Genomic DNA, 22379 nt, shown 5'->3' on the forward strand with positions numbered 1-22379 from the left:
GCTTTCATGATTACTCTGACTGGCTAAGGAGATTGTATTTCCAGTAGTTCCACTGGTTGCTTCGATGTAGAAGTATGGAACCTCTAAACCTTCATATTTGCTGACCTACAAATACCACCAGCCCCATGCAAAATGGCCAAAAACATATTTTGTATTCCCAACCACATAGATGATTCCTCACCTCTGTTCCTCTTTTCCTCAGATTGTGAAAATTAACATCACAAAAGTAGCAGCTAGGAGGATAGTTCACAACTACACTTCCTATGCAATGAGAATTTTTATTTTTCTTATTTTCTTATTTTCTTTACCTCATTTGATACAGCATAAGACCCCCTTGACATCTTAAAATTGCCTTGCTGGCCAAACCTTGAACTAAGCACCAAGCACTTTTACCTTATTGTCATAAACCATTGTTTAACATCTTACCATGAATTGTTTATGAATTGGGGTTGATTACCAATGTTGGGCTTAGGTTGAGGGTTAGGGAGGGCTATTTTTATGAGGACGGGGAGGGACGGTCTGTTATTAGATCAGTGCTGAGTATCACAGAAGAGTAGTCACTTTGGATAGACTATGTTGCTGCACTTGGGCACTTTACCAACTAAGGAACAGTATAAGGCTGTTATAAGATCACTATTTCTGGACATTTTAATTGTGAATTTATTATTGCCTTTTAACCTTCAGCTGAGTTCCCTTTCCCCCAGTGATTGTATTATAGAAATTAATGAATTAGATTCCCCCCCCCCACCTTTAGCATTCTGCACTTTAAGAACTTTAAGGCAAGAAGGGAGGGAGTTACCCTATTCATATAATATCTTGATAATTCCTAAGTTGGGGGAGTGGGGGAAGGAAAGAGGTATCCTTGAAAGAGGCTGGAGTATGATACAGCAAAAACAGGACCCATGCCCATATTTAGAAGCTAGTGCCAGCTTTATGATGGACCATGTAGAGGGGGGTGATCTTCCATCAGTCGGAGGGCCCCCATAGAGGTGGTTCAGGGGAGAGGGAGATATGGGAAAGGGAGGCCTAAATTAATTCAACCTAGGGAAAGGAAGAGAGTTCTTGTACATCTAAAATGGTCTCCTGACATGGTAAACTTGGGTACCCAGGCTGGCGATCCCTCAGGATTAAAGGTGGTGCTGTTGAACACCAGGTCTGTAAACGGAAAAACAGCCATCATCCAGGACCTCATCCTGGATGAGTGGGCAGACCTGGCATGCATAATGGAGACCTGGCTGGATGAGGCCGGGGTGGGGGGGTTAATCTCACCCAGCTCTGACTGCCAGGTTATACCATGCAGCACCAACCTATATCTGGGGGACGGGGAGGCAGTGTCACAGTGGTCTATAAGGATTCCATCCCCCTGCCCAGGTGCCCCATCCTGCAGTGAATCTTGTATGGATATGTCCACATGAGGGTAGGTGACCGGGAAAGATTATGGATTCTGTCAGTGTGCCGACCACTCCGCTGCACTACAGTCTCCCTGCCTGAGCTAGTGGGGATGGTCTCAAGCCTGGCTCATTGTGCTGCGGGACTTCAATGTCCATGCTGAGACCATCCTTACTGGAGCGGCTCAGGACCTCATGGCCACCATGGCAACCATGGGGCTGTCCCAATTAGTATCTGGTCCCACCCACAGAGTGGGACACACACCTGACTTGGCTTTCTGCCAGAGATGGGAGGAAGCTGGCGGTGTGGAGGAGCTGATCACCGCTCCATTGCCATGGAACATCACCTGATCAGATTTAGGCTTATTGCACCCCCTAACCTCTGCAGGGGTGGAGGACCTATTCAAATGGTCTGCCCCAGAAGGCTTATGGATCCGGATGGGTTCCTGATGCCTCTTGGGCAATTTCCCACCACCTCAGTAGGTGATCCTGTCGATGCTCTGGTCTCTCTCTGGAATGGGGAGATGACTAGGGCAATAGACACGATAGCTCTGGAATGTCCCCTCTCGAGTACCTGAGCTAAACCAGCTCCTTGGTTTAACGAGGAGCTGGCAGCGATGAAGTGAAAGAAGAGGGAACTAGAGCGCATGTGGTGTTCAAGGACGAATGAATCAAACTGAACATGGCTATGTTCCTATCTTAGGACATACACCGCAGCAATAGATGCTGCAAATAATTCCTTCTTTGCAGCTAATATTGTGTCTGCAAAGAACTGTCCAGTGAAGCTGTTCCGAGTTGTCAGAGGGTTATTAAATCCCATCTCTTGAGACGGAATCCCTGATAACTTGGCAGCCCTCATTTGCTTGGTTCTTTGCGGACAGTCACTCTGATCCACTCTGGTTTTGACACCATATTAACGGCAGCTTCTGAGGATGTAGCATGAGAACCTGCGTGTCCAGTTTTGATGGATTCTTTTCAATTGGTTCATCTCGAGGATGTGGACAAGGTGCTTGCAGAGGTGAGGTCTACCACATGCATCCTATACCCCTGCTCATCCTGGCTGGTGAAGGAAGCCAGAGGGGGTTTGGTGGAGTGGATGAAGGTGGTGATGAATGCCTCCCTTCAGGAAGGCAAATTTCCAGCGAGCCTTAAATTGGCTGTGATCAAACTGCTATTGAAGAAGCCATCACTAGACCTCACTCAATTGGACAGCTATCGGCCTATTTCCAATCTCCCCTTTTGGGGGCAAGGTCGTGAAACATGTGATGGCCGCACAACTCCAGGCATTCTTGGAAGACACAGATTATCTAGATCCGGTGCAGTCTGGCTTTAGGCCGGGACATGGTACCGAGACAGCCTTGGTTGCCTTAGTAGATGATCTACGCTGTGAACTAGACAGGGGAAGTGTGCCCTTGTTGGTTCTGCTGGACCTCTCAGCGGCATTCGATACCGTTGACCATGGTATCCTTCTGGGATGCTTTGTGCGGATGGGGCTTGGAGGTACTGTTTTGCAGTTGCTCCACTCATTCCTGGAGGGCTGGTCCCAGATGGTGTCATTGGGGGACACCTACTCGGCCCCGCAACCATTGTCTTGTGGGGTCCTGCAGGGGTCAGTATTGTCCCCTATTTTATTTAACATTTACATGAAGCCACTGGGAGAGATTATCAGGAGTTTCGAAGTATGGTGTCATCTGTATGCGGATGATGTCCAGCTCTGTCACTCCTTTCCACCTGTCAATAAGGAGGCTGCCCAGGTCCGGAACCGGTGCTTGGTCGCTGTGTCAGACTGGATGAGGGTGAACAAATTGAAATTGAATCCAGACAAGGCAGAGGTCCTCCTGGTCAGTCACAGGGCTGAACAGGGTATAGGGTTACAGCCTGTGTTGGATGGGGTCACACTCCCTCTGAAGACACAGGTTCGCAGCTTGGGTGTTCTCTTGGACTCATAGCTGAGCCTGGAATTCCAGGTCTTGGCAGTGGCTAGGGGAGCATTTGCACAATCAAGACTTGTGCCCCAGTTGTGCCCATACCTTGGGAAGTCTGACTTGGCCATGGTGGTCCATGCTCTGGTTATATCCCATTTGGATTGCTGCAACATGCTCTACGTGGGGTTGCCTTTGAAGATGGCCCGGAGGCTTCAATTAATATAACGAGCAGCAGCCAGGTGTATAACTGGAGCTGTGTATAGGGAACACACCACTCCTCTGTTGCGCCAGCTCCACTGGCTGCCAATATGCTACCGGGCCCAATTCAAAATGCTGGTTTAGACCTATAAAGCCCTAAACGGTTCTGGGCCAACTTACATGTCCGAATGTATCTCCACCTATGAGCCAACAAGAATTTTAAGATCATCTGGGGAGGCCCTGCTCTCCTTCCCACCTGCCTCGCAAGCGCGGCTTGAGAAATAGAGCCTTCTCAGTGGTGGCCCCTCGGCTCTGGAACACCCTCCCTAGCAATATCTGGCAGGCTCCATCTCTCCTGGGTGTTAGGAAAAAACTAAAGACTTGGCTATGAGTGCAAGCATTTAATGAGTAAACTTTATAGCTCGACATGGTCTGTTTTTTTTTAAGGTAAAGAATGTTTACTCATCTTGCCAAAGCAATGTCAGCAGAGTCTGTGCTTCAAAAACAGACATAAGTGCAATAGCTTCTTCTTCTTCTTTTTTTTGGGGGGGGGGTCTGGATTAAGGATATCACACAAGGTTATTGGACGAATGGACTTAAGCAATATTATGTTTTAAATTTTGTATAGTGTTTTTATTTGATCATATTTAGTTGTTTAAATGTTTATGTTTTATTTTAATACTGTGGTTCATATTATCAGCATTGAATTTTGCCAGTTTTGTAAGCTGCCTTGAGTCCCCTCGGGTAAGAAAGGCAGGGTAGAAATGTTGTAAATATATATTTTTTTGTGATGTTCATTGAAAAACCTCTCTTTTCTTGGGCCAGAGTAAACTGTTAGTATCATCTGAATATGGATCAGTTTTATGGCATCATCCTGAAATGCTACATACATTACGGAGCACGATCTAGGAAGAATAGCAGGGATTGTAATTGCTACACCTAGCATGCTTATCACATAAATAAATAATAGGGCTGCTGTGAGTTTTCCAGTTTTCCAGGTTGTATGGCCATGTTCCAGAAGAAACAACAGAAGAAAAAAACAAGGATGTTTTCTGGAACATGGCCATACAGTCTGGAAAACTCACAGCAACCCAGAGATTCCAGCCATGAAAGCCTTTGACAACAGTATAGTTCCAATTGCAGGGCATTGCTGCCACACATTACTGGATTTGGGGGAGGGAACATAGGATATTTACACTAGAACAGAATTATTTTGGGACCACTGTAACTTTTAAAAAGAAAGTTTATCCATGTCTCCGGAGGCAATAATGAGCAAAGACACAAAAGAAATCTGATTTGTCAGTTGTCTGTAGCATTATAAAATCTGAATGCTTGTTAACCAAATGACCTACACAGCTCCTTCATTCTCCCTCCCCTCCATGTCATCTGGAGAGGTTCCTGGGATTCAAACACAGCATCCAAGAATTTCTCACTAGTCATATATGAGGCAGAAACATAAATGCTGGTTTTCTTTGCAATACAGTATTAATACAGCATGCTGATGGTGTGAATCACATAAGCATTTCGATACAATTACTAGTTGGATGTTAGTACTGATATTTGTAAGCTACTCTGAGAACCTTTTTGGCTAACAGGTGAAGAAAATGTTTTTGGTAGAGGAAGGCTTTTATATCATTGTCTATTTAAAGAAAAACACTGAGTCAATTTTCTAGAATAAAAATAAAAGATGACCATGGGAAGTAGAAGCAGCAACTTCCTTTTCTCATTTCTCTCTTGTCATGTACAATAAGGAAAAGGAAAATTGGCAGTGGAATAATTTACAATTTCACCTCAGTAATAAATGAACGAAATTGTTTTTTTTCCAAATACTACATTTCTTCAATTACTCTTATATAGGAAATTATGTGAGCGCTGTGGTCATAGAATTCAGCAACTCTTTTAACAAAGTGTACATGGTTTTTGCACTTGTTTTAATACTTTTAGAGCATCTAGCCATTTCTACAGCTAATTTAGAGTTGTCACATCTCAGCATAGTGTTTGAAGTCTTGGGGAATTGCTTTGCTTCTTTATATCTCCACATATAGAGACAATTTTCAAGACTAGTGGTACTGAAGAATGCAAAACTCCAATGTTTGTGTATGAAATAACTTTAAACTCTGGGTACCCATCTGCTATTCTCAACTGGCACCTCAGCCCATCTGCTCAGCAAAGGGGCCTCTTTATGTGTGGGATGCTGCAAATAGCTAGGAGCAAAAGTAGAGGAGCAGGGGAAAAGCTGTGGTGTTCAAAGACTGTTTGGAGCAAGGTCATGCATAGAACACCTTGTAAGCCTTCTTGGGGTGCATCTATGCATTTTGACACCACTTTAACTGCCATGGCTCTATGCTTTGGAACCAAATGGGAGTTGTATCTTTACAAGGTCTTTGCCCTTCTTTGGAAGGAGTGCTGGTGCCTCACCAAACTACAACTTCCATTTTTTCAAGCTCCGCACTTACAGGTGATGAGAGGCAAGATTGGCATTCAGTATGTTATTATATTTATCTGTCAGTTCAGTTGGATAGCTGGGAAGAGCCTGCTGTGAATCCTCTTGCTATTTTATACTGTTTTTACCTCTAAAGAAGGCTATTATGCATCATACCTCCCTCAGATCTCTTCTACCTGTAACAAAATTTAACAAAAACAAGTGCAAGTTTTATTATACAAATCAACCCATTTGTAGACTATTAATGGAAACATGTGCATGTATATTTTGGATTATCATCATCAATTTTAAACTGTGAATATTAATTTTTTTTGGAAAATTATTAAATATTTAAAGTTTAAGCAATGGTGTACATATTTTCCAAATGCACTAAAACATGGTTTAGCCTGTGAATCAAATACACATATAACCATGTGCTATACTAATTTTTATTTCTTCCTTTTTAATGTAAATGTTTTAAAATTTAACCCCCCTCTCCCTCTCTCTCTCTCTCTCTCTCTCTCTCTCTCTCTATATATATATATATATATATATATATATATATATAAATATATATAACATGTAATTATATTTTAACAATAATTTTGATATGTGATTTTAATTATATCGATTTTATTGCCTGTAAGTCAGCTTGAATCCCAGCACTCGGAAAATGATGATGAGTGCGTTAGAAAGTGTGTGTAGTAAATTAAACACATGTTTCTATGTAGACAGGGAAAAAAATCTCCCAACCAGGGGATTATTCACACTATACATTTATACCACTATTCTTTCAATTTAACTGCCAAGGGTCCCTCTGAATCCTGAGATTTGCAGTTTATGGAAGAGAATTATAATTCTCAGCCACAGATCTCTAATGCCTCCCCAAACTACAACTCCCCAGAATTCCATTGGATGGAGCCATGGAGACCTTACAAAAAACATACCAGGAGAAGCAGCCTTCAAGCACCGGAAGGAGTAATGCTTTTACAAAAATCCCAGATGTTCCCACCAAGGAATAAGACAAATTACTTTGATGGCATTATTGTTTACAGTAATGTGTCTGTAGTAACAGCATGCAGATAAGGAAACAAAGAAAACATTACTTTCCTTTCTTGATAAAGAGATAAATGATAGAAGAAAATAGCTGCAAAGATGGTTTCTTCTTTTATCCAAGAACTTTGATTTGAAAAAAAAAGTTAAGCGTCATTATATGTCATACTCTGTATTGTCTATTCAGTCTGTTTTTATTCAGAGAGTACAAGACTGCCATTTTCCCATGTAATCAGAGGATTTGAATATCACTGATAATACATTGGCAGTGCATTTCACAAAATAACCTCCACAGTATGCAATGACACTTATTCCCAAGTAAATATGGATGGGATTACAGATTAAAAATAATAATTACTGCAATTGTTCTCTTGGTTGTACTTTGACTAGAACAGTTTCAAAAGGGCTTGAGATATCCTTTCCATGAAAATCTGACGTAGGACTCATTTTTTTTTTACTATTTCTGTTACTTGTTACATACTTAATTTACATGAATTATCCTTATTATATGGGGAAAACATGCAAGCTTTGGAAAACAACCAGGACAGAGTTCTATAGACTTCTTAGCTGGTTGTACAGAACTATAAATAACACATTTCAGGGATTTGAAGTTTTGCATTTCTGTAGTCTCGTAACTTGCAAAGTAACCTGATAGTGTTTACAGATTGTCTCAGAATATGTGAGAATATGTGAGAAGGACTCTTGTCCGAGATGGGGAAGAGAAGAAAGAGAACAAGAATGAGGAAGGAAACGAAAATATGTGACTGTTAAACCAAATCATTGGGATTCATGGAGGCAATGCTCAAAGGGACCTAGCTTGAGGCATTTGATGATGGAGGATATAAGGCCTTAGTGTGCCAGTTTGAAGAGACATGGGACCTACCTACACTGATCATTTAATGAAGTTTCAAATAAGTATTGAAGAAAGTGGTTTTACTGTGCAGATGATTACAGAGGAAATCCTGAACCTGGTTTGAAGCCCACATGGTGATAACACAAGTCAAAGTGCAATGATGTGCATAAAATATTTTCTTTTGTGCATTTATGTGAGTATAGCTTCAATTGCATTAAATGGTCGATGTAGATGGGGCCATAGAGCTCTTCCAAAGTTGGAATTATCCTTTCTTAAAGCATCCCAAAGAGAACTGGGATTGTTCCAAAGACAGACAGTTTTGGAACAGTTAGATAACAACTAATTTCCTCCCAAGTTATCTGTTAGAGACAAATTCCAGACAAATGCAAGGAAAGGGAGAAAAGAGGAGGGTGTAAAAGGAAGTGTTCTCTTTAAAAACTCCCAGTTTTAAAAAGTCCCTAGCACCCTTCTCTCTCTTCTCAAAAAAACCCTTATGTAAGCTTCATCTGCACTGAGTGGGACTCTATAATTGTAAATTCATGTAGTGATATCATTTTTTAAGCTATAGCTGTGTACATATGTTGTATTAATTTCTCCATTATAGTCAGTATGAAAGCATAATGTTTCAGAACCAAATAAAGATCTGAAGCATCGGACCCAACCAACCTGGTACCCGGAATGATAAACCAGATACTCAAGCATATTTTTGTGCACATTCCTAAGAGATAATTTATGAAAACTTTCAACAGAATTGTTCCAGGTGAAAAGTGCCCTGCCCCTAATAAATGGTTATAAAATACGTTATTAGGTTAATGCAGTAGTGTCTTATTTTCAGGATGTCATTCTAAGAATATTGTTACAGAAACATTCAACCCCATATTTTGCTAGTTAGGAAGACTTACAGAAAAATACTAGAGTAGAGTCTCACTTATCCAGCATAAACAGGCCAGCAGAACATTGGATAAGCAAAAATGTTGGATAATAAGGAGGGATTAAGGAAAAGCCTATTAAACGTCAATTACGTTATGATTTTACAAATTAAGTACCAAAACATCATGTTTTACAAAAATTAACAGAAAAAGCAGTTTAATACACAGCAACGTTATGTAGTAATTACTGTATTTAAGAATTTATCAGCAAAACATGACAATGTATTGAAAACATTGACTACAAAAACACTGACTTCTAAAAAATTGATTATAAATAAAGATAAAATTGCTGCCTAGAGAAACAGCAGTGGATCTGGGCAGGAGGTACTGTGTTGGATAATACAGAATGTTGGATGAATGAAGGTTGGATAAGCGAGACTCTACTGTAAATAGTTCTAGAGCAGTGATTCCCAAAGGCCCCTGGTGGGCGCTGCAGTGATGGCGGTGATGGCCACAGGTGCATTTACATATATCTTTCTGTTTAATTGCTATTAAAATTTAAAAAAATTAATCTCCAGGGGGCACTGAGCAATATTTTTTCTTGAAAGGGGGCGGTAGGCCAAATAAGTTTGGGAACCACTATTCTAGAGCTATATAGATTGATGCAAACTATCCCAATATATCAGTTTATCTTTAGTGTAGCTGGATGGCTAATGAACTGTATTCTTGGTGGCTGTTTTCTTCTGTTCCTTTTTAACAAAGTTTGCAAGTGGAAGGGATGGACTAAAAATTGTCACAGCAAATTCAGTAAGAGAGAGGTAGTCTCCAAGCCATCCGCTTTAGCGATCCATTAAGCAATCCAGTGGGGCAGAAGAGTTATCTGTCACAGACATATAATGAAAGTTTAGCAGGGTTATCCCTTGGAGAGGTTACAGAAGGCTATAAGAGACCTCCTGGGAAGTCAGCCACCCAAGTAATAACTGAGCTCAGCTGAAAAGAGCATTAGGATGTGTGGATGTGGGTGTTAAATCTCAGGTGAATACAAAGGGAGAAGCACTGGGAATGATAGGAAAGCATATAACACTGGGGATAGCTGCCAGGGGAAATCTAAACAGAGAAAAATAGATGGCTAGGAATAAGACAAGGGCATACGCAGGGCAGTCAAGTTAGCATTACAGCATGCCAGCATCTGTGGTCTATCCGGATGCATTCATCCTTAATAGCAGTGCAATGGGATAAAAATGGGAAACCTGCTAACACAAAGGTATTTCCCAGCAAAACATATGGCCATAGAAAGGTAACCTGTTTAACTTTCAATGGTTGCACATGTATTTTCCCAGACTTCCTTATATGATTTCAGTGGTTCTCTTATGCATACATCAAGGCTAGTTTCCTGTTTAAATGGGATCATACATATGCATTGTTCAGATGCTGATGGGATGCTTTTTTATGCTGAAAAGGTTTGGCATGCTACCACTGTCCACCTCAAATAGAACACTGATCTTTTCATGCAGCGATGTTTATTGGACAGTAGTTTCATATTTCCGGATAATGATAGTAATTGTATCTTGCCCATCTCTCCCTGTGGCTCAAGGTAGGGAACAACAAATAACAAAAGCATTTAAAACCAATATGTGTCAAAATCCATCAATGCAAACATTAAAACCCATTATTTTTAAAAATACTACTTTTCATTTAATGATCCCAGCCATTTAGAAACTGTGTATTACATTCTTCCATGAAAATGGATTACAGTTCCCATAGTCCACAGCTAACATGGAACTGCAGTCTGAGTCTTAATTTTTCTCAGCAGACATGTGGTCATTCTAGGCACCACCTTCCCAGCTCCTTCTGCCAATTAGCAGCAGAGTGCCCCTCATAAACTTCCAGAGCAATGGAGCTACTCCTTTACAAACCCTATTTAAAGATAGCCAAGCTAATGAACAAAAGAGAGTAATGATCCTATATGCCTTAATAAATCTATAGGTTCATCAACTGTAATTTTGTAAATTATGCAATGTAATAAGAACATTTTATGTCCCAAAGAACAATTTCTCAAGCAAGATATTTTTCTGTCTGTCTATTTATCTGTCTATCCAATTTATAGTGCAACAAAAAAGTAAAGAAGAAATGAAACACGACTGGGAATATGTAAACACATTGAAACCAAAAGTAGCAACATACAGCTTGAGTCTAATCCTAAAAATTATTCTTTTGGAGTCCCCCTTTCTGAAATAACTCTCAAAACATAAGTCAACTGTAGACTGGTGAACAAAAGTTTTATCCCGTCGTAAGTTGTAAGAAATTAGCTAGCTTCGTATTTATGATGATGCATGTGCATGGTCCACACCAAAAATGTAAGAATCGGAGCTTAAGAGGGCTTTGATTCTTAAGTTTTGATTCCCTCAGAAGTCTGTGTGTGACGCAGCAAAGAAATCACAGAGCAACCAAGTCTTGCTGAAAGGTGTCAGGACCCAGGCTGCAGAACACCAATAACCATGCGCAGAGACCAGAATCTATCTAATATCTTTATTAGGGAAATATATAAAGTCAATAAAAATAAGTGTAGAATATAGTTTAGAAGTAGACCTTTCAGGAAAGGTCAAATATAGTCCAGGAAAACAATGTCCAATATGTGATATTAAAGTCCAAAGTTATAATCCACTTCACCGAAACACACACTATTTGGCAAGCAATAGTGTGGGGAACTGTCCATAGTCTTTGAGGCTTAAAGTAAATCCGAAGGAAACTGGAAAACAAGGCTTGAGACTGGAAAGCAAGGTCTGTGGTTTAAAACGCAAGGGAAGGCAATACTTGAAACTTGGCAAGATCAAACTGGAAACAAGGCAAACATGAATCTAGAACTGAGTCCATAGAAGTCCACGGTACAAGGCTGGGCAGGAAACTTGATCTGGGAACTGGGAACTGGAGTACGAAGTCTACACACGATCTCACTCCTCAAGTCGACGAATTGACTCCGCAAGGATTCCTTTGCGGGCAAACACCTATATAGGATCTTGTTTTCCCGCCAAGGAACACTTTCTCTGGGGAACAAGAAACGAAACCTATACTGTGTCCAGATGCATGACTCCTTAAACTTTCCCAAGGGAAACAGACTTAATCATCTAATTGTCTGGCAGCTATCCTGGCGCTCCGGCGAGTCGCCTCCCGAGCGCTTCTATCTTGATTATAATAAAGCCGGCGAGAAAATGGGGGAGATTTCTGCTCAAGGCTTGTTTGGCTGACTTCTTGTGGGCAAACATCTTGCAGCTGCAAGGGCTCCAAATCTGGCAGAAATGGTGGGAAACCCAAGTTTTCCTCTTCATCTGTCACAACAGTACTAGGAACAGGACTACATGGCCCATGAGTCATCACAAAAGGCAAATCCAAATGTGTTGGAATGCCTTTTAGCCAATCTGGGCTGAGGGAGGAGGGAGGCAGAGGAGCAGCAGCTGCCATTTTGGCTTTCTATTCCAGAGTGGGCCACATAGGTTCCATTCGCACTCTGGAAGGGATCAAGGGAGGAGGGTAGAGCTCAGGGCAGGCAGGCAGGCAGGGAGAAGGGAGACAAACAGAGAATTTAGCTTCTTACATGAAGGAGAAGGAGACTATTCGTGGCTGCTGGCTAGGTGTTTTCTGTTTTGAGTTATTGCTGACTGAGAAAAGGAGAAGGAGGAGAGGAGAAGGAGACAACTGGGGGCTTCTGGATAAGCATTTTCTGTTTTGAGTTATTGTTGACTGCTGCTGGCTGCTGCATAATAGTCACTCGCAAAGGGGCCTCACACTTCTTCTTTTTTTTAGTTTAATAAATAATATTATAGCAAAACATCAATGATCACTGCCTTGTACACACACCATCACAAAGGGGCAACAGAACTTGGAAACTGAAGTTATTTGGAGTCAAATATTATAGCCTAGCAATAGCTAGCTGTCTTGGATGGGCTCACCTGGCAAAAAGGGGCAATTCAACTTGAAAATGGAAATTATTTTGAGTCAAAGATTGTAGAAAGCATAGCATTAATAACTGGCTGCTGCCTTGGGCACTGGTCACAGGCTGGCTGCTGCTGCTACTGCTATCGCCATCACCTTTGGTACATAAGAACAAACCCTGCTTCGAAACTGAAATCATTTTGAGTCTATAGTCTAATACCATAGCATTACATAGCTGTCACCATCCTCATATTATAAAAAATTTGGAAATGCCCCAAAAATCCATGGATAAGTGAAAAATTCTGAAATTTGGTGGGCTAACAGTGGCAAATGGTTTCTACCATTGTAGCAAGTTTCACCCAAATAGCTGTAAAAATGAGGAAGAAAGAACCCCAGAAGCTCCCCCCCCACGTGTTCAATTACTTAGCAAAATAGTAACAAATTTTTCACTAACAATCCTTTAGAACACTTTAGAAATGAAATGCCCGCCTCCCAGTTTTGTAATGACTTTTGAACCATTTTTAATGCCTCACACATGCTTAGTAAACTGTGCTCATAAAATGATACTAGAAACTCTTTTGAGGTATTCTACAACCAGCTTCATGTATGGACAAGATCTTTACAATACACAGTAAAAGTTCTATTCTGAATGTTTTGTGTCCTGCTAACATGCTACTTTCCCCTGAAGTAGTGATTTATTACCACTTAAACTGCTATATTGCTAGTGAATTCTGTAATGTCCATGAAACTGTCCATTCCCTGACTGGCTAAAATATTCCAGTGTTTTCATTAGACTCTATAAGGAACATGTATACAGTTAATCTCCAATACCCTAACAAAAACAGAAATATAACCTTTGTGGGATTCATTTTGTATGCAAATATGGCATCGTTTCATTTATGCTATCCACATAAGTTAATTTCTTTTTTAAAAAAATCAATAGTTGTATGTTGTATTACAATGCACATGGTCACAGAGCTGCATTTGCATTTATAAGGTGTCTACCTGAAAAGTGAATTGCATGTGTTAAAATGTTCATTCTTAAGTTCCAGGCTGTAAAAAAGCACAGGGAACCAGATGAACTGTGTTAATTGTAAAAGGTTAACTCTAATGATGTGCGCAGGATTGAGCAGATTGCATTTAAAAAGGAAGATTTTATGAAAGCATTAAGATTCTTGGTCAACAAACATCATTAGTGGAGGACAAGTTGCCTTTATTTCCAAATTGAACATTGGAAGTGGAACAAATCAAGAGGAAATGATAATTCTCTTATCTGGTATTTACTTCTTATATTGTGAGACTCTGTATTGACAAATGGATGAACATTATCAACATCTGTTGGGGGTTCACTGTCCTATACAAAATGAGTGGTGGTCTCATTTTAGATTTTCATTAACAGGTGCCCATATAACATAGAAATCCAACATGGTACTAATTGCCACCCTTACTAGTGTGAGAAGGAGAAAGGCCAAGGTTTGAATTGGCTTGATTAATCAACTATCCATCTCATCTACTACATGAAAAAGTTTAAGACACAGATGTTGTCGCAATGGGAACTGCAGAGTAAAGAAATTAGATAACAAGGTAGTACTGATGTTTCAAGTCCTCCATTAGAACTGGCAGAATTATTAAAATATTAAAATATTTCAAAAGGCAGTGTAAGTAGTACACAAATTCAGTGCAAAAAGCTTTCATTCTTCAATCACTTTTTCATATAGGATTTTTCAGTGCCAAGAATGATGAAAGGCACCCCCTTCAATGTATTTATGTTAAATGCATCTCTGCCATTAGATGGCACAAGGCAGCATTATACATTATACATTATTTTAAAATATATCAAACTCATATCATGTAATATTTCACTGACTTAAACCAGGATATAGGTGGTCAAGCAAAATCAGAATAAGGTCAGAATGGCGAAGGTTATTAATGAAGGGCAGACAATTTAGAGAAGCTTGGTTTTTTCCTGAATCTACTTGGAAGAGCAAGATTTCTTTCACTAACTCCTCTTTGTTAATCCCAGGTGAGTTAGGAACTAGTAAAAAACAAAACAAAAACAATACCTGCATATTTGTTTCCTGAGAAAACCCCATCAAATTCATAGTCACCACAGATGGAAAGGTAACCTGAAGACATAGATACATGTCTTTATACAGCTGAATGGACTTAAAATGTTCCAGAGCAAAACATAACTGTGGGAGTGGATCATAGCAATAGGTAGTCCAATACACCAAGAAACACCAAACAGTGTTGCCCACCAGTGTACAATCCCAGGCCTGTTGAAATCAAGACATTGCTGGAATCAGTGATTTAGAGGGTATGCCTTAGTTGGGACCAGCACTTGACTTTAATCTCCAAATGTCAATGGAAATTTGCCAATAGCTACACAGGTGTCAGAATTCCAAAGTCAGAAAATGAACATTCCTTGCTTAATGTTACCGGATTCTATCCTGTTCTATGCTCTAATGCAGTGTTTCCCAGACCTCTTTACATCTCTCACCTCTAAGTGATTCCTTTTACAAGATATACTTCCCTATCATTTAAAAATGTACACATGTCCATGTATTAAAAACCAACCAACCACTCCTTTGTAAAATCTGGGGTTAAGCATCTAGCGTACTCTTATTTTACCATCTATGGTGTTATGGTTGAGCCTTCTGGCTCCGGTACTAGGAGACGGGGTCGTAAGACTCCTCGAGAGTCAGACTCTTTTGAGGAGCGTGAAAGGAAACGGCTCCGGGACTTATTTGCAGAACCAACAGACGAAGACTCATTTGAGGGTTTTACCGAGGGACTGGAGGAAGAGATGGTTAGCTCAGAGGAGGATGACATGGAGTGGACTCGTGTGAGGGAGGATTTGGGTGTCACCGGCAATGATAGCATGGGAGGCGATTGGCGGGTTGCAGGATCAGACCCATGGACGGGCTGGAGGGATGGAGCGGGATCCACAGCTGGGGATGCTGTGGGGCGTAGTCAAAGGTGTTTTAGCTCTGATGAGGATGATGATGATGAGGCACCTGGAATTAGGATAGCAGCTGACAGCGATGAGGAGTTATGAACTGGGATAAAATGGGGTTTAGGATCAATGGCTAATTGCGTTGGGCAAGGTAATCTGGACGAACGCTTGGGCTCTTGTTGGGGAACTTCCTGAAGACGGGTGTGATTCGTTGCTGGATACGTAAGTTACCAAGGACACTGGGCATAGACGGCGGGAGGAACTGTGTGGGGTTTTTCTGTGCAACTTGTGTTTAATCTTGATAGCTTGGACCTCCGTCATCTTTTTGACGGACATTAATTACCTACTCTGGATTGACGCTGGACTGACTGACTGACTACGACCTCGGACTATCCCTTCTGTGGCTATCGGTGGAACTTGTGGAACTTAGACGTCTGCACTTGGCTTTCGACCTTGGACCGGATTGGGACCCTGCTGACCGCCGTTACCCTGATTGATGTGCCTGGACCCGGATTTCGCTCGTTGCACGGAGGAGTAAACAGCCTGAGTTACTCATCTGTAGCTTTTGAGTAGCAGAGAGGAATCTGCTGCCAGTTTTTTGTGTTCATTTTGACCTCTGTTTACCAACTTTTGTTTGTTTAAATTGCCAGACTGAAGTAAGCACTTTTGATTTAATCCGGATTAAACTCCTGTTTAATCCGGTTTATCCTTTCGAACCGTTTTAATTCAAACGGAGCTGTTTCTGTTACTTTTCACACTGAAGACAAGTGTTTGCCTAGTCCTTTGCTTCCTACGGGCATTTTTTAGTTCTGTAACTTCAATAAACTGTGTTGTACTCTATTTGGTGGTGTTCTGTCTTTGACATATGGTGTATTTCAAAATGATTACACTATCTAACAAAATTTGGAAAAAAAAATCTGTTCCTGGTTTGAATGCATTATTTCCTGTTTAATTGTGTGGTACTTACTTTGAAAGAAGTTGTTATACTCCATTTCAAAAACTTCATTTTTGTGGCTGCCACAAACTATGTTGAATTGATTGAGACTCTATGAGATATTCATTGAAAAACTAGCAAAATGTGCTGCAGGATGTCCCACAAAAACAATTTTTTTGGCATTTTAATAAACCTTTTCTATGTTTTTATGAACCAATTAAAAAATGACATTTATAAACCAGGAACAAAAAAACTTGTTACATAGCATTATTGAATAATGAAATTAAGACCAAACATTTTTAAAAATGTTGAATATAGAACAAACTTGTAGTAAAGATAAAAGCACACACTGAAGCATTTAGTGACAATGAAAAATCTCAAAAATATTGTGTTTGAACGGAGGCATTCTTTTCTATACTAATTCACCAAGTCACTTAAAAAGCATAAAGCTAGCACGGTAAAGTGCAAAATGATGATGACTGCTCTAATTACAGAAATAAAATAACAGTCACAAGCTATGTTTACCTCCTAAAACCATTTCAACATTTTATGTGATTCTGACATCTCCTCAAATACATAAAACTCACTTAGGGGAGGATATTGCACCATTCTCTGTTGCTCCTCTCATCACATTTCTCCCCTTAATCCTGTTCTTTGATTTTTTAAAAATTTGCTGAGCACTAATTATTTAACCTTACCTCCTACCAACTTTCTTTCTTTATTTAGGGGTTTCTTAAGGGCTATAACGAGCAGTCCCTACACAAACAGTCCAAATTAGTGGATAATTACGGCTGGGCCTGTGAATGCTCTCACTCCCCTTTTCTTACAGTTTCACAACATTACCAGAATGGTCTGTCACCTCCCTACCAATTAGGCACAATTACTACTTTATAACATTAGTGGTGGCAGGCTTATTATGTCGCAGGACATGTTAAAGTACACAGGAGGTGGAAAGGTTGGGTGAGTGGGCAGCGAACTGAGGCCAGAGGAGGTCATTTCAGCACTGGGAACTTATATGTTATGTTCATTGTGTTATTATCTGGGATCACAGCTGCATCAGCCTAGATTGTGGTGAGCAACAAGGGCATGCGGTTCTTGAACATCAGAGCATTCTCCTTAAGTAAGCAAAGGAGCTCTTAGATCTGCAAAGTTTAGCTTATTCAGGTGGCAGGGACTGCACTTCACATGGATGGCTGTTATTTAAAGATGTCTTTTGTGAGATTGAAAAAGGACCCATTTATTAAGCTGACATATATCAAGTATGTCACAGAGAAAAGCAGGGAGGAATAGCCTGAAAGACCATTACAACAGTCCCTTCCAATCTGGACACAAATGGAGTTCAAGGTGATATAAATCAGAGAAATGCTCTAAAGCTCTTTAAGCTCTACTTTGCTCTTTATCCAATTAACATCTGTTCGTTTTTTTTAAAGCATGGGATGTATAATTCTCAGACTGGCATGCAGCCGTTTAACTTTTAAATGGGAAATTATTTGTAAATCTTTACTGTACAGAGAAAATGGAGCTTCGTTAGCTCACACTTAGATGTTTCACCAAAGTTAAGTCCTGTAGTGCATTTGCCACAGATTCCTCTGTGATCTGCTTGAATATAATTCCAATTTGTTATTCCATTGTGCTGCCCAGCTCCTTATATCAATGTTTCCAGAGCAAACACTTTGTTCATGTACAAACAATTGTATTTGGAGTGATGGGCAAAAGAGAGATAGGGCCATTCAGTATGTGTTCTGTTCCCATCGTGACATTACACTAAAATCAAAACATCCGGGCGTCCCCTGGGCAACGTTCTTGCACACGGCCAATTCTCTCACTCCAGAAGCGACTTGCAGTTTCTCAAGTCACTTCTGACATGAAAAAAAAATTACACTAAAATGTTAAAAATGAATATGTTCAGTATCTTATTGACAAGAAGGAAAATTTGTGAAAGGAGATCATAAGGACACATTATTATATGAAAACAGTTCAGCATTGCTGATGGCTCCTGGCCCTGTTCCCTCCAATTCTACCATAAGAGCCAGCTGCCAGATTGGACAGATTGGATATGTTCACCCTCCCCCTATCAGTGAAGGCTGTAAAAAGAACTTGCAACAGGACAAGAATGGATAAGTATCAAGTTTAGGGCATCAAGGGAAGGGGGGCACCACAGGAATCTTCCATTGTTGGATTTATGATGGACCATATAGCGAAAAACTGCAAATGGTGCAGCTGAACCAGTTCCACAAAACAAGTCTCCCACAATAAAAGACTTTGCAATTAGTAAAAGTACGGAAAAAACCTTTTCAAATATAGATAAAGTGGAACTATAAAACATAAACATTATTTTCCATCTTATTGGAGGTTTTGTTTCATTTCAAAAATACTTTTATCTTACAGTTTGTATTTATTTGTACTTTAAAATAGATATATGTGGGGCACCAACATCTTTTAAATGCTTAGGGCTTCTAAAGGTCTTAATCTGGCCCTGCTCATGATCACAACTAATTTAACTGAAGGTTGGAAGAGATATTTTGTATATACAGCTGTATACATGTAGGTTTCTCTACAATGAATCATGTTCTCTTCCTGCAGCATCATTTGGTGAGGATTGTTAACAAATGGTTATTTATAACAGGTAATAGTAGTGTATAACATGAGTGATACCTACATGATAGTATCTGCTGCATAGACTATGTGTTGGGATTCATCCTGGACTACTCAAGTCTAAATGTAGTCAGATAGATGATAGAGTTAGATTGAGGAAATCCTTTCCCCGTTTCCAAAACATGCCTAGATAGGATTCACAATTGTTTCCTGCTTCCCATCCTATTTAGGTCAGCCCACCCTTTGATGTTCCTAGAAATGTAATCTCTCCTAGGGCTCTGACGTAACTTCCCCAATTTGGTCCTTTGGAATGTTTATGCCCTAGAGAAGAAGCGACCCATGAGGCTGACCACCATTTCAGCTTCCTGCTTTGTTCCAGAGAGGACGCACCTCTGTCCTCTATTAGTCAAGATGTAGTTATCTATAGAGCTTTTGTTATTTTAATCCGTCTATGTGTATTAGATCAGGATAGACTAGCTAGATAGGTCCTAACCTTTTCTATCCTTCAATAGATTTCTTTTTACCTCAATAAATGCTTTTAATCTTTAAAGCTAACTTTGCATCCTTTTTGCCTTCCTGATGACGCACAGGCCTTCCAAACTCACACCCGCAAGTCTCACGCTGCTGCAATTCTTTACTCTGCTATTTTAATGGGAATTTAAAATTGGGTGATTAGAGCTTAACAACTCTTCCATTCCCAACACTATGGACTTTGATAAACCAAACCTATGGACTTTGATAAACCAAACCAACCTATGGCACTGCAGTAGTCATGTTACTGTAGATAATGAATACATACTGAGTTGAGCACCTTCAATATTGCACCTCTCTTCAGGATGTGTAGCTGTGCTGGTTTGTTAATCTATAGGCCCACAATCAGCCTTCCACACACTCTCATAACCCTGTTTTACTGTACTATTCTCAACCTAGCATGCCTTTCAGTTCGTTTAATTTTTAAAATTATTTTTATTTTTAGAATAATGGCACAATTTAAGAATCAAAAAAGATTGGGAAAGGTATCCTCATATATAGAATAAAAGCAAAGCAACAACCTTGGTAACAGCAAGGGGGAGAGGAGTACAATCCCAACCACTGCCATCAGTACCGTGCTGACAATATGCTAGTACAGTAGTGACAGGAACCATTGTATTACAGGATATGGTGGAAATGAGGTGAGATGAGGAGTTATTGATAGGTTTTACTTGTCAGTAGCTAAGTGGAGAGGCAAACTGGTAGCAGGATGTATATGGCATCATGTGACAGAGGCACAAACTGCAATGCCAGTTTGCCTGTCCTGATTGATAAAGTCCTATAAGTCTATCCAAGTGCACAGACATATCTAGAACTTTGGTTCAACAGTTTGCAATTGACAGTCATCCAATTTAAGGCTATGATGAAAAAGGAAATAACCACAGCATAGAATATCTAAGCAATGCATCTATTAAACCACAGGTTCAAATTGCTGGTATTTTGGATTTTGGGTGAACATGAAAAGTTCTCAAAACAACATGGTAAACCAAAATATGCTTTATTATTTGAGTTTTTAGCTTGGATAATTCCACTTTGTTACCCAAATTTCTCCAGTTTACATCTCAAACCTTTATGGTGGGGGAGCGTGTTTTATGTCAGTGTATAAAGGTTAATTCTCTGTTAAACACTCACCATTTGGTTGAGCAAACCAGGAAAGGGCTCTGGTGAAAATTTCAACATATGAACAGGCAGATATTGAGTCAGATATTCTTTCCTATAAAGGCTTTTGAAGGTCAAAAGTTGACATCTTGCACAGAGCATGGAAATGATGCAGATGAAATATGCAATATAACAGCGATATCCAACTGCTTTTAAGAGACTTAGCAGATATTTGCATCTAAAATGCCTTTAAACTGATGGCAGAGCTGGGCCCAAACTAACAAAACTATTTTCAACAGGGATAAATGTAAATTGCTGCATTTAGAGAGAAAAAGTGAAATTCACTCCAAGGGTTCCTTGGGGGTTGGGAGACACCAAAAAGGGCTATGCCTTGTTAAGGGCAGCATGTCTTAACCATAGTTTTATGTGAACTTTGCTTCCTAATAGAACTCTTATACCAAGCTAAACATTTCAATCATGAGATTTCTTTCACCAGATTTCAGTGATTCCTATTATATATATTTGCTGTGTTAAGTGTTCAAGTTCATCTTGTTTTATTTTCCATGCTCTGGTCATTAGTGCAGAGACATTTACCTCCATGGCCATTATCCTTAGCCTGTTTATTTAAGGGTATTTTCTTTTTGGCCACTTAAATTAGATGAGTAAAATTTTAGCAAATTCTAAGAAGATTATCATACAAGTCTATAAGTCATGTTGGAGGCTCCTTAGACATGAATAAAAATACAACAACATGGCGTTGCCTTAACCTATCCCAAACAAATCTTCAAGTTGTGTTAAACTGATACAAAATGTTCCCATCTCAGGAAAGATAGGTTTACTGTGGCAGAAGCCACTTTAGGAGACTTATGTGAAAGCATTATGTTTTCAGTTAGTGAAACAGATTCAAGTAGTTCAATTATACTTGATATTAAATATATATCAATAGTGATATTGTGTAAAACTCACTTAAATTTCTATTTCATTTCAATAATTTCATTTAAAATTTATTCAAATTGTTGTTTAATTCTATGTACATCCTCAATGAAATTGATTTTGAGGAACTACAGCATTTGAAAGCATTAATTTTTACTGCAGTGAATTTAAGACAGAGATAGCAAATATAACCCAATCACTGTTGCAGCTAAACCCATAGGAACTGTGTGATCATCTACTTTAAATTAAACCTGAGATCTTTTTCTGCAGTTTTTTTAAAGAGTTTTGACAGGCTTCCTTACTCCAGCCACAGACACAAGGGATCAGCACAAGCTCCCTACTCAAAAATAAAAATATGTAAAGTCTTCTAACAGGCACTGAGCTTCACATTAGAAGCTGGCAATTGCTCTAACACAAATGTGCCAGTTGCAATAAGCTTCTTCTTCCCAAGATATATTCAAGTAATAATAACCATCGGGCTGAGGTAACCTGCTTTAGATTTCAGACACAACACAATTGCAAACACGACATTTTGCTTCAAGTAATATTGTGTGGAATATTTCTAAGAAAAACAACTCAAAGTGCTAGTGTTCAGCATTGCCTTTAAATGTTTACATATTCACAGCAACCCATTGCCTTTAAATGTTTTCATATGCATGGAAACAATATTTTTGGATCCTACCAAATATCTTCA

Source organism: Anolis carolinensis, chromosome 2 (genome assembly GCF_035594765.1).
Source record: "Anolis carolinensis isolate JA03-04 chromosome 2, rAnoCar3.1.pri, whole genome shotgun sequence".
NCBI classification, from domain to species: Eukaryota; Metazoa; Chordata; class Lepidosauria; order Squamata; family Dactyloidae; genus Anolis; species Anolis carolinensis.